Source organism: Aegilops tauschii, chromosome 6, assembly GCF_002575655.3.
Source record: "Aegilops tauschii subsp. strangulata cultivar AL8/78 chromosome 6, Aet v6.0, whole genome shotgun sequence".
Taxonomy (NCBI): Eukaryota; Viridiplantae; Streptophyta; class Magnoliopsida; order Poales; family Poaceae; genus Aegilops; species Aegilops tauschii.
Window position 1 is genome coordinate 279,693,588 of NC_053040.3, and position 13,551 is coordinate 279,707,138.

Genomic DNA, 13,551 nt, shown 5'->3' on the forward strand with positions numbered 1-13,551 from the left:
TATGATCGCCAGGGAGCTAAACAGCTATCCCGGCTCTCGCAGAGATTGTTGTCGCCCCCAAACCGCTGCCGGGTCGTCCCTTTATATTGGGAGGCTGACGCCCAGCAGCCCTTAGAGTCCCGGCCGGCTCATAAGAGTGTCCGGCTCGGACTCTAAAACAACACTTGCCTTACACTACAAGTCTACTATAACAATGATTGTAACTACGGGCTTTAAGTCATATCCGGGTCTCAGCCCATCTCTGGCCCATTATCCTGAAACTTAGCTCCGGGCTTCTAGTAATGATCCTTGGAATAACCCGGCCCTCCTGGAGGGTGACCCCCAGGTCTATATCCTCAACATTAGGCCCCAGATTGACTTGAGCCGGCTCGTGTCAATCTTCAGCTCCGCAGTCAGAAAAAATCTCCGGCTTATCATTCATGTGAAGGTCATAACCCGGAGTGACGTCATCCTCTGGACTCCGGGTAATCCGCCGTGACGTCATCCTCCATTAAGTCCGTTTTTTACTCCGCCAGATCCGCAACGGATCTTTGCTTTTACTGTCCTTCCGAGAATCGAGGCGCCGTGAGGGGGAGATAACCACGCCGTGGCCTCCTCAAATCCCGCGCCCACTTATGACTCGGCCTTATAAATAGGCCGGCCCGGCACTCTCTTCTTCACACTCTCCTTCTTCTTCCTCGCACTGCCGTTCCTCTGCCCGAGCTTCTGCCGCCACCACCGCCGTCGCACCCCTGGTCTTCCTCAACCCGGCCGCTGCATCAACCTGACTCGGACCAGATAACGTCGGCGACCTCCGCTCTTCTCCAGCTCCGGTGAGTCCCCTCTGCCTTACTAGCATAGATCTAGGACAGAGTTCATCTGTGTTCTTCATGTTCATCACCGTTACCGCAAGTTTCGGTAACCCCTGTAGCCACTGCCCCCGTTGATCCTTAGGTTTGTGTAGAACCACCGCGGTAGATATCTGAGGTTCATTTCTTCTGCAAGAACACCTCTTTTTGCTGCATAAGGACTGGGTTCCATCTCAAGAACCTCCTCTGCTTCTGTTTTTTAGGTCTAGAAAACTTTCTCTGCTCCGACTACTTTGATCCAAAAAAGTTACTGTAATATGTGAAATCTGTTTACCACACTTAGTAAAAACTGCAGTCCTTGAATCTTGGCGGCTTATATTCCCGACTTAGAGAAAACACGCGCCGTAGAACTTTCCGGTTTAAAGAGAATCATGCTCTGTAGTATCTTCCGACTTAACCGCAGTAAGCCGTAGACGACCAACTTATCCTGAAAGCCCCGACGGCTTAGATAACCCACCGTATCAATACATACCATTAGTCCCCTTCATAAGCCGTCATTGTAACTTGAATGATAAACTCCGGCTTATAATTAACCCGGACACTTTTCTCTTCCTCGTAGACCACCAACCGTCACCATGCCTCCCAAGGCTCCCATCACCTGCAACTGGATGAAATCCAGCGTCACCGAAGAGACCCTGGCCAACTTCGTTAAGTCCGGATATCTGCCTAAGAAGGAAGTGATGTCCTACCGTGCCCCTGACCCGTCCGAAGAAAGGCCACAGCCGAGAGACGGGGAGGTAGTGATCTTTGCCGACCATATGAGCCGGGGCTTCGCACCGCCCGGCTCAAAATTCTTCCGGGACGTGCTCAACTCCTTTGATCTTCGGCCTCAGGATATAGGACCCAATTCCATATCCAACATCTGCAACTTCCAAGTTTTTTGTGAAGTATACCTTGGAGAAGAGCCGAGTCTGCTGCTCTTCAGAGAGCTGTTCTATTTGAACCGCCAAACCGAGTGCGCAAACGGTCCAAGTCTAGAGTTAGGCGGCATCTCCATCCAACGGCGCAGGGATTGTCTGTTCCCTTATGCAGAACCGCCAAGTCACCCCAAGGACTGGAACATGACTTGGTTCTACTGCCAAGACACGTCCCCGGCTGATGAGAGCCCGCTGCCCGGCTTTCGCCCAACGCGCCTGGAGCCAACTCATCCATTATCCGACAAGCCGACTGCCACAGAACGCCAGCCTCTGCTTCCAACGATCAACAAGATCAAAGCCCTGCTAGGCAATGGTCTGAACGGAATTGACCTGGTCCGGGTCTGGATCTCATGGCGGGTGATCCCATTGAGCCGCCGCCCCGGCTTAATGTGTGAGTACACCGGGCGAAAGGATGACCCGCAGAGGCACAGTCGCAATGATCTTCCAGAAGACGTTGCTGAAGAAGAGACCAAGGCTCTTTTAAACGAAAGCCTGGCAGACTGTGGAAGAACCGGGCTAGCCCCGTTCTGCAAGACCAATCCAGCCCCAGCGGTAAGCCGCTGACTTTAACCTTTCCATTTTGTGTTTACCTGTCATCTTACTAAGAACTCATTACTGTATTTCTCAGGCTGATGATAAATTCTGGCGGGTCAAGTATGACCACGAGGCGGCCAAGAAGGCCAGGAAGGCGAAGAAAGCCGCCAAGAGAGCCGCCCCTCGCAAAAAGAGAAACAGACCCACTGCTTCGGAGCTGCTGCAATTAAGCGATAGCTCCGAGTCAGAGGTAACCCTTAAATCTTTTAAATTCTTGCAGTATATGTTGTCTGATGCTGTCCGCCTTATCAACACTTGCTTATTGACAGGATGACACCGGCGCCAGTAACCCGGTGGTCGAAGAGGTAACATCACTTTCCTCCGGCTCGGAGCCTTTACCACAGCTGAAAGTCCGAAGGGTAACCCGGAAAGTAAGCTTTTCCCATCGATTAGCTCACCGAGACCCTCAATTTCTTTTGAAGCAGCAAGTCCACGAGAGCCGGCGTCACACCCGGGCCCGCAAGGACACCGACCTCTCCACTGGGTTACCCGACGCAACGAGGAAACGCCGCACTGAGGTTTTTTCTCACTTGTACCCTTTTCATCCGTTGGCGGGTGTCATCCGTCAGCCACTCAACTCTTCTGACTCCAATTACCAGGAGACCTCCCCCTCCTCGGGTGACTCCATGCAGTCAAGTCTGCCGGCCTTCAAGACTGCCCCCGGGTAATAACAATCTCCTTACATTATCTGTCTGTACTTACCCTTTGTATGCCTAACACTTCTGCCTTTTCAGTGCCCAGGCAAAGCTCACCAAAAGAGTAAAGAAGACCAGGTCAGCCGGAGTGCCCGACTTGCCTGAGCCGGAGACGACGGCTCAAGAGCCGCCAGTCACCTCCGCCCCTGAAGCCACCATTCCCATGGATACGGCGCCTGAAGCCCCTGCCCCGACCACCAAGACAACGACCGAAGCGTTAGCTAACCCGGAGGCCTCCGGCTCAGCCCCACCAGCTAACGACCCGGACGTGGTAATTACCCGGACGGAGTTTGTTGAGCCGGGGAGGCCAACCGCGCTGGCCAAATGCTCCGCGAGGGGGGAGTTGCTGCAACCCCACCGGGTGAATCTGGATCTCTCCAGCTACACCGACTTAAGTATTGGAGAACTCGTCTCAGGCTACATCAGCCAGGTTCACAAGAGCCGGGACGCCGAGATCGCCATGGTCAACCAGATCCAACAAAAATCTGAGGTAACCTTCTGCTGTTCTCTTACTTTCCGCATAGTGATCCTTGCCATTCTAGCCCCCAAGTCTAGGACTTATACTTGAATATGTTGTAGACTTTAGATTCCGACTTACTGAACTGAGCCGGCCGTACATAGATAGATACGTTCAATATGCATTAGCCCCCAAGTGCCAAGTGACTTTGCTTGGAAAGCGCTTGGGACTTTATAGAATGACTGTTAATAACCCGGAAATATATGCAGGCTGTTGGCAAGAAATTAGAGTCGGACCTGGCGGATCTCAAGAGCCGGCTGAAGGCACAAGAGATGGAGACCCGGAAGGCAAATGCCAAGTTTGTCTCCAGCATCGCCGCTCAGGAGAAATTGAAGACTGAATTCGACGCTGGGCGGAAGGCCTGGGCTGAGGAGAAAGCTGCACTGGTGACCCGGGCAGAACAGGCGGAGAAGGCCCTCACTGAGAAGACCGCTGAGCTCTCCGGTCTAAAGCGCCAAGTGTCCCAAATGGTAGCTGCCATCTTCGGTAAGTTGCCTCACCGGCTTTCATTCAAGTTGGAATGTTTACATCTCTTAACTCATCCTTATCACCGGGTCATCTGATGTTGTTAAACAGGTTCCAGAAGCACCAACTTGAACCAGAGCGTGGTTACCAAGTTAAAGGCCGTGTACACCCTGGTGGAACAACTCTACACCGGGTCACAGCGGGCCTTAGCTGTGGTGGCCCTGTCAAATGAAGTGCCGACTCATCTGGCCGAAGTCCTGCGCCGGCTCGCAGTTCTGCCGCAGCGGATCCAGGAGCTACGACGAGCATCCGCGAGATCCGGAGCAATCGCCGCACTGAGCCGGGCCAAAGCCTTCTTGCCGGAGCTAGACCCGGCAGATATCGCCCTGGGTTACCCCAGCCTGAAAGAAGACGGCTCAGCGTTCGACCAGAAGGACTTCGCGGCTTGTGTGAAGGCTGTGCGCCCGGTGGCCACCATCATCGGGAACGACACCGATTTAACCAAGTATCAGCCGGGATACAACGCGGAGAATCAGAGGATTCCAACCCCTCGCTATGAAGCTATCAATCTGATTCCCCCGGCTCGCCAGCACACCTTCGCCCCGGAGATTAACCCGGCCGGGTTAATTGACGAAGAAGCTCAGTTCGAAGCTCTCAGCGGCATCAACTGGAAGTCGTCGACCTTCGAAGCCTTGGGATCAGCCGAAGCAGAAGATGAGCCGGGGACTTCAACTCAGCAGGCGTCATAAACCGGCTGGCGGCTCACCAAACAACGCCCCATCCTTGAAACTTTGAAAGATTTTTGTAATAGAGTAGGTGCAACAATTTATCCCTGCCGTGCCTTCGTGCACGTAATGAATGCTGAAATCCTTTGAAGTCATTCTTTTGATGCTCCTCCGGGTCGTAATTATCCCTTTGTCCTTCTCAACCTTAAAAAGTGCCTTTAAATATCTGCATAGAAAGGCAAATTACAAGTCGCAAGGCGGCTTACCGCCCTGAGAATCAGGTGTTTGAGACGGATAACCCGGGATACGAACCAAAAAAGATTGGTCCTTAACTATACTCGAACATAGCTGTGATGACACACTTAACAGCCTGTAAGCATACTTCCGGGTTAAATAACCCGGGTAGCACGGTGGGTACCTTAACTCGAATTTATTTGTCTTGATGACATCCATGATGCTCAACTAACAAGATAAACCAAAATTAAGCCGGCAAGTGAAACCCGGCAGTACATACCTTGACATGATCAAAGCAAGTTTGTGGTAAAATATAAAAACTGAAGGGCTTCCGGTTCGAATACGACCAGAAACTCGGTCCAAAGGGGTTAAGCTAAGATTCGGATACGATCATATAGCCCCCAGTGGGTTTGGCGATGCCAATCAAGAGGGTATCGACAGCTATGTTCTCTTTGGTTCGAATACGACCCATGTTTGAACAGGAAGCCCCCAAGTGATTCTGAAAATTTGTTTAACGACGCTGATTCGAATACGATCCACGTCGGTTCTCAGAGGGTTTACACTATGATTCAAATATGACCAGAGGCAACTTCCAAATGAGCTCGGCACTTTGCCAATCAAATGGGTATCGACAGCTATGTTCTCTTTGGTTCGAATGCGACCCATGTGTGAACAGGAAGCCCCCAAGCGACTTTACTGCTTACAGCTAGATTCGAAGATGATCATAAGCCGGATCTTCTGTAAGTCAGCATGTAACAACACACATTTTTGGAAGAGAGCAAAGGACAGAGGTCCTGCTTTATTGCTTTATCATAATATATACATGGCTGAAATAAATATGTACATCACAAGAGTCGGAAGCTCAAGTGTAGTAAGGCCGAAGCTGAGCTATGTTCCACGGCCGACGGGTCTCCTCCTCAGATTTACGTGAGTCCTTATGTTCCCGGATATCAATGAGGTAATATGACCCGTTGTGCAAGTTCTTACTGACCACAAAAGGCCCTTCCCAAGGTGGGGATAACTTGTGTGCATCTGTTTGATCCTGGATGAGCCGGAGCACCAGGTCGCCCTCCTGGAAGACCCGGGATTTGACCCGGCGGCTATGATAACGGCGCAGGTCTTGCTGGTAAATCGCTGAACGGGCGGCTGCCACATCACGCTGTTCGTCCAGCAAGTCCAGAGCATCTTGGCGCGCCTGTTCATTATCCGTCTCAACATAAGCCGCCACACGAGGTGAATCATGACGGATGTCGCTGGGGAGAACTGCTTCTGCTCCATACACCATGAAGAAAGGCGTGAAGCCTGTAGACCTGTTAGGATTAGTGTTGATGCTCCATAAAACGAAGGGCAACTCTTCCACCCAACAACCTGGCGTCCGTTGCAAAGGGACCAAGAGCCGGGGTTTAATGCCCTTCAGAATCTCCTGGTTAGCTCTCTCAGCTTGACCATTGGATTGGGGGTGTGCCACTGAAGAGACATCAAGCCGGATATGCTCTCTTTGACAAAATTCCTCCATAGCGCCTTTGGATAGATTAGTGCCATTGTCTGTTATGATGCTGTGTGGAAAGCCGAAGCGGAAGATCACCTTTTTCATAAATTGAACCGCCGTGGCTGCATCACACTTGCTAACTGGCTCAGCTTCCACCCACTTCGTGAATTTGTCCACTGCCACCAAGAGGTGGGTCTTCTTATCCTTGGACCGTTTAAAAGGCCCGACCATATCAAGCCCCCAGACTGCAAAGGGCCAAGTGATCGGGATCATCCTCAATTCCTGAGCCGGCACATGAGCCCGTCGGGAGAACCTTTGGCAGCCATCGCATTTACTGACCAAGTCCTCTGCATCAGCGTGAGCCGTCAGCCAATAAAAACCATGACGGAAAGCCTTGGCCACAAGAGACTTTGAACCGACATGATGGCCACAATCCCCTTCATGGATCTCGCGCAAGATCTCTTGACCTTCCTCAGGGGAGATACAACGCTGGAATGCCCCTGAAACACTGCGATGATGCAACTCGCCATCGATAACAATCATTGACTTAGCCCGCCGGGTTATTTGCCTGGCCAGAATTTCATCCTCAGGCAACTCTCCCCGGATTATATAAGCCAGATATGGCATTGTCCAGTCTGGTATGATATGAAGAGCCGCCACCAGTCGTGCCTCCGGGTCAGGGATAGCCAAGTCCTCCTCTGTAGGCAACTTAACCGAAGGGTTATATAGGACATCCAGGAAAGTGTTAGGCGGCACCGGCTTTCGCTGAGAGCCGAGCCGGCTTAAAGCATCAGCCGCCTCATTCTTCCTGCGGTCAATGTGCTCCACTTGATATCCCTGAAAGTGCCCGGCAATGGCATCAACCTCGCGGCGATAAGCCGCCATTAGAGGATCCTTAGAATCCCAGGTGCCTGATACTTGTTGAGCCACCAAGTCTGAGTCACCAAAACACCTCAGCCGGCTTAAGCTCATCTCCTTAGCCACCCGAAGACCGTGGAGCAAAGCCTCGTACTCAGCCGCATTATTAGTGCAAGGAAACATCAACCGTAGCACATAATGGAACTTGTCACCTTTAGGGGAAGCCAAGACCACACCAGCCCCCGAGCCCTCCAGCTGCCTGGACCCATCAAAGTGAATAGTCCAATAAGTGTTATCCGGCTTTTGCTCGGGTACTTGTGACTCTGTCCAATCATTGATGAAATCTATCAAGGCCTGAGACTTAACAGCAGTGCGTGGCACATATTTGAGGCCATGAGGTCCAAGTTCTATAGCCCACTTAGCAATTCTCCCTGTAGCCACTCTGTTCTGGATAATATCACCGAGAGGGGCGGAACTGACCACAGTGATGGGATGACCTTGAAAGTAATGCTTAAGCTTCCGGCTCGCCATAAACACCCCATATACGAGCTTCTGCCAATGCGGATACCGCTGCTTGGACTCAATGAGCACCTCACTGACATAATAAACCGGCCGCTGAACCGGATGCTCCTTACCCACCTCCTTGCGCTCCACCACAATAGCCACGCTGACGGCTCGTGCGTTTGCCGCTACATACAGTAGCAAGGGCTCCTTATCAACCGGAGCAGCAAGGACGGGGGGCTCTGCCAGTTGCTTTTTCAAATCCTCGAAGGCGGTATTAGCTGCATCATTCCAGACAAAGTTATCAGTTTTCTTCATCAATTGATATAAGGGCATAGCCTTCTCACCCAAACGGCTTATAAACTGGCTTAACGCAGCGATGCGACCCGCCAAACGCTGAACGTCATTTATACATGCCGGCTTAGCTAGAGAAGTGATAGCTTTGATCTTCTCTGGGTTAGCCTCAATGCCCCTATCAGAGACCAAGAAGCCCAATAGTTTGCCTGCAGGAACACCAAAAACACATTTGGCCGGGTTAAGCATCATCTTATAGACCCGGAGATTGTCGAAGGTTTCCCTTAAGTCATCTATCAGGGTTTCCTCCTTGATGGATTTAACCACAATGTCGTCCACGTAAGCGTGAACATTGCGCCCGATCTGCTTATGAAGGCAATTCTGCACACAACGCTGGTAAGTCGCCTGTGCACACTTGAGTCCAAAGGGCATAGACACATAGCAGAAGGCTCCAAAGGGAGTGATGAACGCCGTCTTCTCCTGGTCCTTAACTGCCATCTTAATCTGATGATACCCGGAATAAGCATCCAAGAAACTTAAGCGTGCACAACCTGCCGTGGCGTCAATGATTTGATCGATACGGGGGAGAGCAAAAGGATCAGCCGGACACGCCTTGTTCAAGTCCGTGTAGTCCACACACATCCGCCAGGTGCCGTTCTTTTTAAGTACGAGCACCGGGTTAGCCAACCACTCTGGGTGAAAAACCTCAATAATGAACCCGGCCGCCAAAAGCCGGGCCACTTCTTCACCAATAGCCTTCCGCCTCTCTTCGTTAAACCGTCGAAGGAACTGTAATGGTCCCATTGTGACCCGGCATCTTGAGCTGTAAGTACACATAACACGGCCGTGCCATGAACTTGGCGTAAGCCGGCCGTCCGAATATAGCATGGTATGGACTTCTTATCTTGACCACCTCAAAGGTCAACTTCTCCACCCTGTAGTTGTTTTCATCACCAAAAGCCACTTCCAATTCGATCTTGCCGACTGGATAAGCCGACTTACCGGGTACCACACCATGGAAGATAGTATTTGACTGGCTGAGGTTCTTATCAACTAGCCCCATACGACGGAAAGTCTCATAATAGAGGATGTTGATGCTGCTGCCTCCATCCATGAGTACCTTTGTGAACTTATAGCCTCCCACCTGAGGAGCCACTACTAAGGCCAGGTGGCCCGGGTTATCCACCCGGGGAGGGTGATCCTCCCTACTCCACACTATGGGCTGCTCCGACCACCGTAAGTAGTGTGGAACCGCCGGCTCAACAGCATTAACAACCCTCTTGTGAAGCTTCTCGTCTCGTTTGCACAAACTAGTGGTGAACACGTGATACTGTCCACCGCTAAGTTGCTTCGGGTTGGTCTGATAGCCCCCCTGTTGCTGTTGATGACCCTGACCAGACTGTTGATTGAAGCCCCCTTGACCGTTCTGAGGACCGGAATTTGACCCGCCACCCGGGCCATGAAAGCCGCCAGCGCCGGAGCCGCCTGCGCCTGGGCCGCCGCCTGGGCCATTGTAGTTTTTAAAGGCCTTCATGATAGCACAATCCTTCCACAGATGAGTCGCTGGCTTCTCTCTAGAGCCGTGTCTCGGACAAGGTTCATTCAACAGCTGCTCCAGAGAAGGTCCTGACCCGCCGCCTCGGGGAGGGGGCCTCCCCTTGCGTCGCTGGTTGTTGCCTTGGGTGTTGGCTACGAACTCCAGGCTGCCATCGGCCTTGCGCTTGCCTCCTCCTTGATTCCCCGGGTTAAACTGAGGGCCCTTGCCATTGCCGTTCTTCTTTCCCTTCCCTGTCCTTTCATCATCTGAAGGGGGATCCTTGGTACCATCGGAATCAGCGTATTTGACAAGAGCCGCCATTAGTGTACCCATATCCGTGCAGTCACGTTTAAGCCGCCCAAGCTTCATCTTTAGGGGCACAAAACGACAGTTCTGTTCTAACATCAAGACTGCAGAGCCGGCGTCCATCTTATCTGACGAATGTATGATCTCCTTGACCCGGCGAACCCAATGGGTCGTGGACTCACCCTCCTGCTGCTTACAGTTAGTCAAATCCACAATTGACATAGACTGCCTACAGGTATCCTTGAAGTTTTGAATGAACCGGGCCTTCAGCTCAGTCCAAGACCCAATGGAGTTCGGTGGCAGCCCTTTTAACCACGTGCGGGCAGTTCCATCTAACATCATGGTGAAATATTTGGCCATGGCCGCCTCGCTGACCTCTAGCAGTTCCATAGCCATCTCATAACTCTCAACCCAGGCCGCAGGCTGTAAGTCAGCTGTATAGTTAGGCACCTTCCTAGGGCCCTTGAAATCCTTAGGTAAACGTTCATTACGGATGGCCGGCACCAAACAAGGGACACCCCCGGTCCTGGTAGAAATGCCCATATCAACGGACGCCGTTGGATAAGCCGGGGGGGGGGGGGGGTCTGATAAGCCGTCAATTGCGGCACCTGCTCCGCCTCTTGCCGTGCTTGGTCTGCGGCGTAGAAGGTTCCAACATGAGCCGGGCCATGGCGTCGGACATTACTTGAGCCGGTCGCCGAGACCATGTGCCGGCTGTAGCTCGGGCTCTGGCCTGGGCGAGGAGTTGAGTGGATCCTGTCCCGGCTGTAGGAGTACGCCTCTTGCTGCGCTAGGGCCGTCTGCAGGAGTTCCCTGACCCGGCGGGTTTCCACGGCTGCTGGAGAATTGCCGTCAACGGGAAGAGCCGCCAGTCGTGCTGCAGTAGCTACCATGTTCTCCAGCGGGTTATCGTAATGACCCGGGGGTATTGGCACATACTGAGGCGGGGCAGGGGGCGCCTGGGGAGGCCCCATTACTAGTGGCTGAATAAGGGGTCCCGACCCGGGCGCAATGACCCCTGGTGGGTTACTGGATCCCGCACCCGGCGTGTTGAATAGATTGCGTGGATCGGAAACCGGCGGGAGTCGAGACTGGGCCTTCTGATGCCTCCTTCTCATGACCTCGTTGGCCGCGTTCTGATCCATCGTGAGTTGGAAGGACTGCGCCTGAATCAACTGAGTCCGGGCATCGAGAGCCGCCCGCTCCGCCGCCAGCCTGATCCCTTCTGCTGCAAGATCCTCTTTTGCTTTCATCAGATCCAATTTTAACTGTGCCACCTCCGCGTCATGCTGGGCTTGATCTGCCGGGTCAACCGTGGCAGTTAACAGGGCCGTCATCTTATCTGTGAGATCCATCAGCATCTGAGCCGGGGAAGGCTCCGGGTTTTCTGATCCGGTAGCGGGGTTCTGAACAGGCTGCGCACCAGCCATAAAAACTCCGACCTGACTTGGCGGCTCAAAAAGGTCCGGAATACTGTTGCCATCGGAATAACTCATGAGCCTGCCATCTTGAAGTTGGTACAACGAGTTTGACTCATCAGCGGCCGACTCGCCGTCAGATCCGGCGGCCGCCTCATCCCCAGACCCAGATGGATCGGAGGGCCTTCCATGGATGCATCCCACAAAAGCGCGTTTTAAGGCAGGCCGGGCCCGGGTGGGTCGTGCGCGCTGAGCCGTTTCGATGAGATCGGCGCAGAGACCCGGCTCGGGGCCCTGCTCACCAACCTTGCCAATGAAGACATGAATTCCGCCAAAGGGGACCCGGTACCCGTACTCCACTGAGCCGGCGTCGGGGCCCCAGTCCGCGTCGTCGACGTAGAGCCTGCCACGACGACTCTTGGTCATCCGGCCCACAGCGTATCCCTTGAGCCCTTCGAAGCTGCCCTTCAAGAACTCAAATCCACCGTGCGCTCGCCCCACGGTGGGCGCCAACTGTCGTGGAATTGTCACGGCAGATGTCCTTGGGCTAGGACTTAGTCGTGGAGCCATCGCAACTAGGAAGCTTGAAGGGGTTATTCGGGACAAGGAACACGAGGGGTTATACTGGTTCGGCCCCTTACGGTGAAGGTAAAAGCCTACGTCCAGTTCGAGGTGTTATTGATTAGGGTTATGATCGCCAGGGAGCTAAACAGCTATCCCGGCTCTCGGAGAGATTGTTGTCGCCCCCAAACCGCTGCCGGGTCGTCCCTTTATATTGGGAGGCTGACGCCCAGCAGCCCTTAGAGTCCCGGCCGGCTCATAAGAGTGTCCGGCTCGGACTCTAAAACAACACTTGCCTTACACTACAAGTCTACTATAACAATGATTGTAACTACGGGCTTTAAGTCATATCCGGGTCTCAGCCCATCTCTGGCCCATTATCCTGAAACTTAGCTCCGGGCTTCTGGTAATGATCCTTGGAATAACCCGGCCCTCCTGGCGGGTGACCCCCAGGTCTATATCCTCAACAATCACCAAAATATACATCAAGTGGATCACGTGAATAGCCCATTATCATCACAGATAAGCACATGCAAGACATACATCAAGTGTTCTCAAATCCTTAAAGACTCAATCCGATAAGATAACTTCAAAGGGAAAACTCAATCCATCACAAGAGAGTAGAGGGGAAGAAACATCATAAGATCCAACTATAATAACAAAGCTCGCGGTACATCAAGATCGTGCCATATCAAGAACACGAGAGAGAGATCAAACACATAGCTACTGGTACATACCCTCAGCCCCGAGGGTGAACTACTCCCTCCTCGTCATGGAGAGCGCCGGGATGATGAAGATGGCCACCGGTGATGATTCCCCCCTCCGGCAGGGTGCCGGAATAGGGTCCCGATGGGTTTTTGGTGGCTACAGAGGCTTGCGGCGGCGGAACTCCCGATCTAGGTTATTTTCTGGAGGTTTGGGGATTTATAGGAGAGGTTGGCGTTGAGAACAAGTCAGGGGGCCCCATGGAGAGTCCACGAGGCACAGGGGCGCGCCCCAGGGGGTGGGCGCGCTCTCCACCCTCGTGGGGCCCACGGGACTCCCCTCCGGTAACTCTTAGTTCTAGTATTTTTTATATTTTCCAGAAAAATCTCCGTTGATTTTCTGGGCATTCCGAGAATTTTTATTTCTGCACAAAAACAACACCACGGTAGTTCTGCTGAAAACAGCGTCAGGCCGGGTTAGTTCTAATCAAATCATACCAAAATCATGTAAAAATATTATAAACATGGCATGAATACATCAAAAATTATAGATACATTGGAGACGTATCACTCCCCGCCGGTGAATTTGGAGGTTGACGGTGACGAGCTTGCCATCTCTCTCGCGGATGGCGCAGGCGGGCTATGCGCTTCGACTGGATGCTTAACAGAGATAGATGCATCACAGGAGCTTGATGCAGCCGCCGCTGCCCAGTCCGACGCGCCTCCTTCGCCCCTAAATCCTATTTTGTGGCTCTGCACGCTTGAGATAGGTGGCGGCGCCATTGCCGGCGGGGACTTTTGCAGTCGTCACCTCTTGTCCTCTCCAATCGCGACTCAGGCCCACCCAGCCAGGCCAAATCCAACCCTCCCCCAATCTCCTCACGCCCC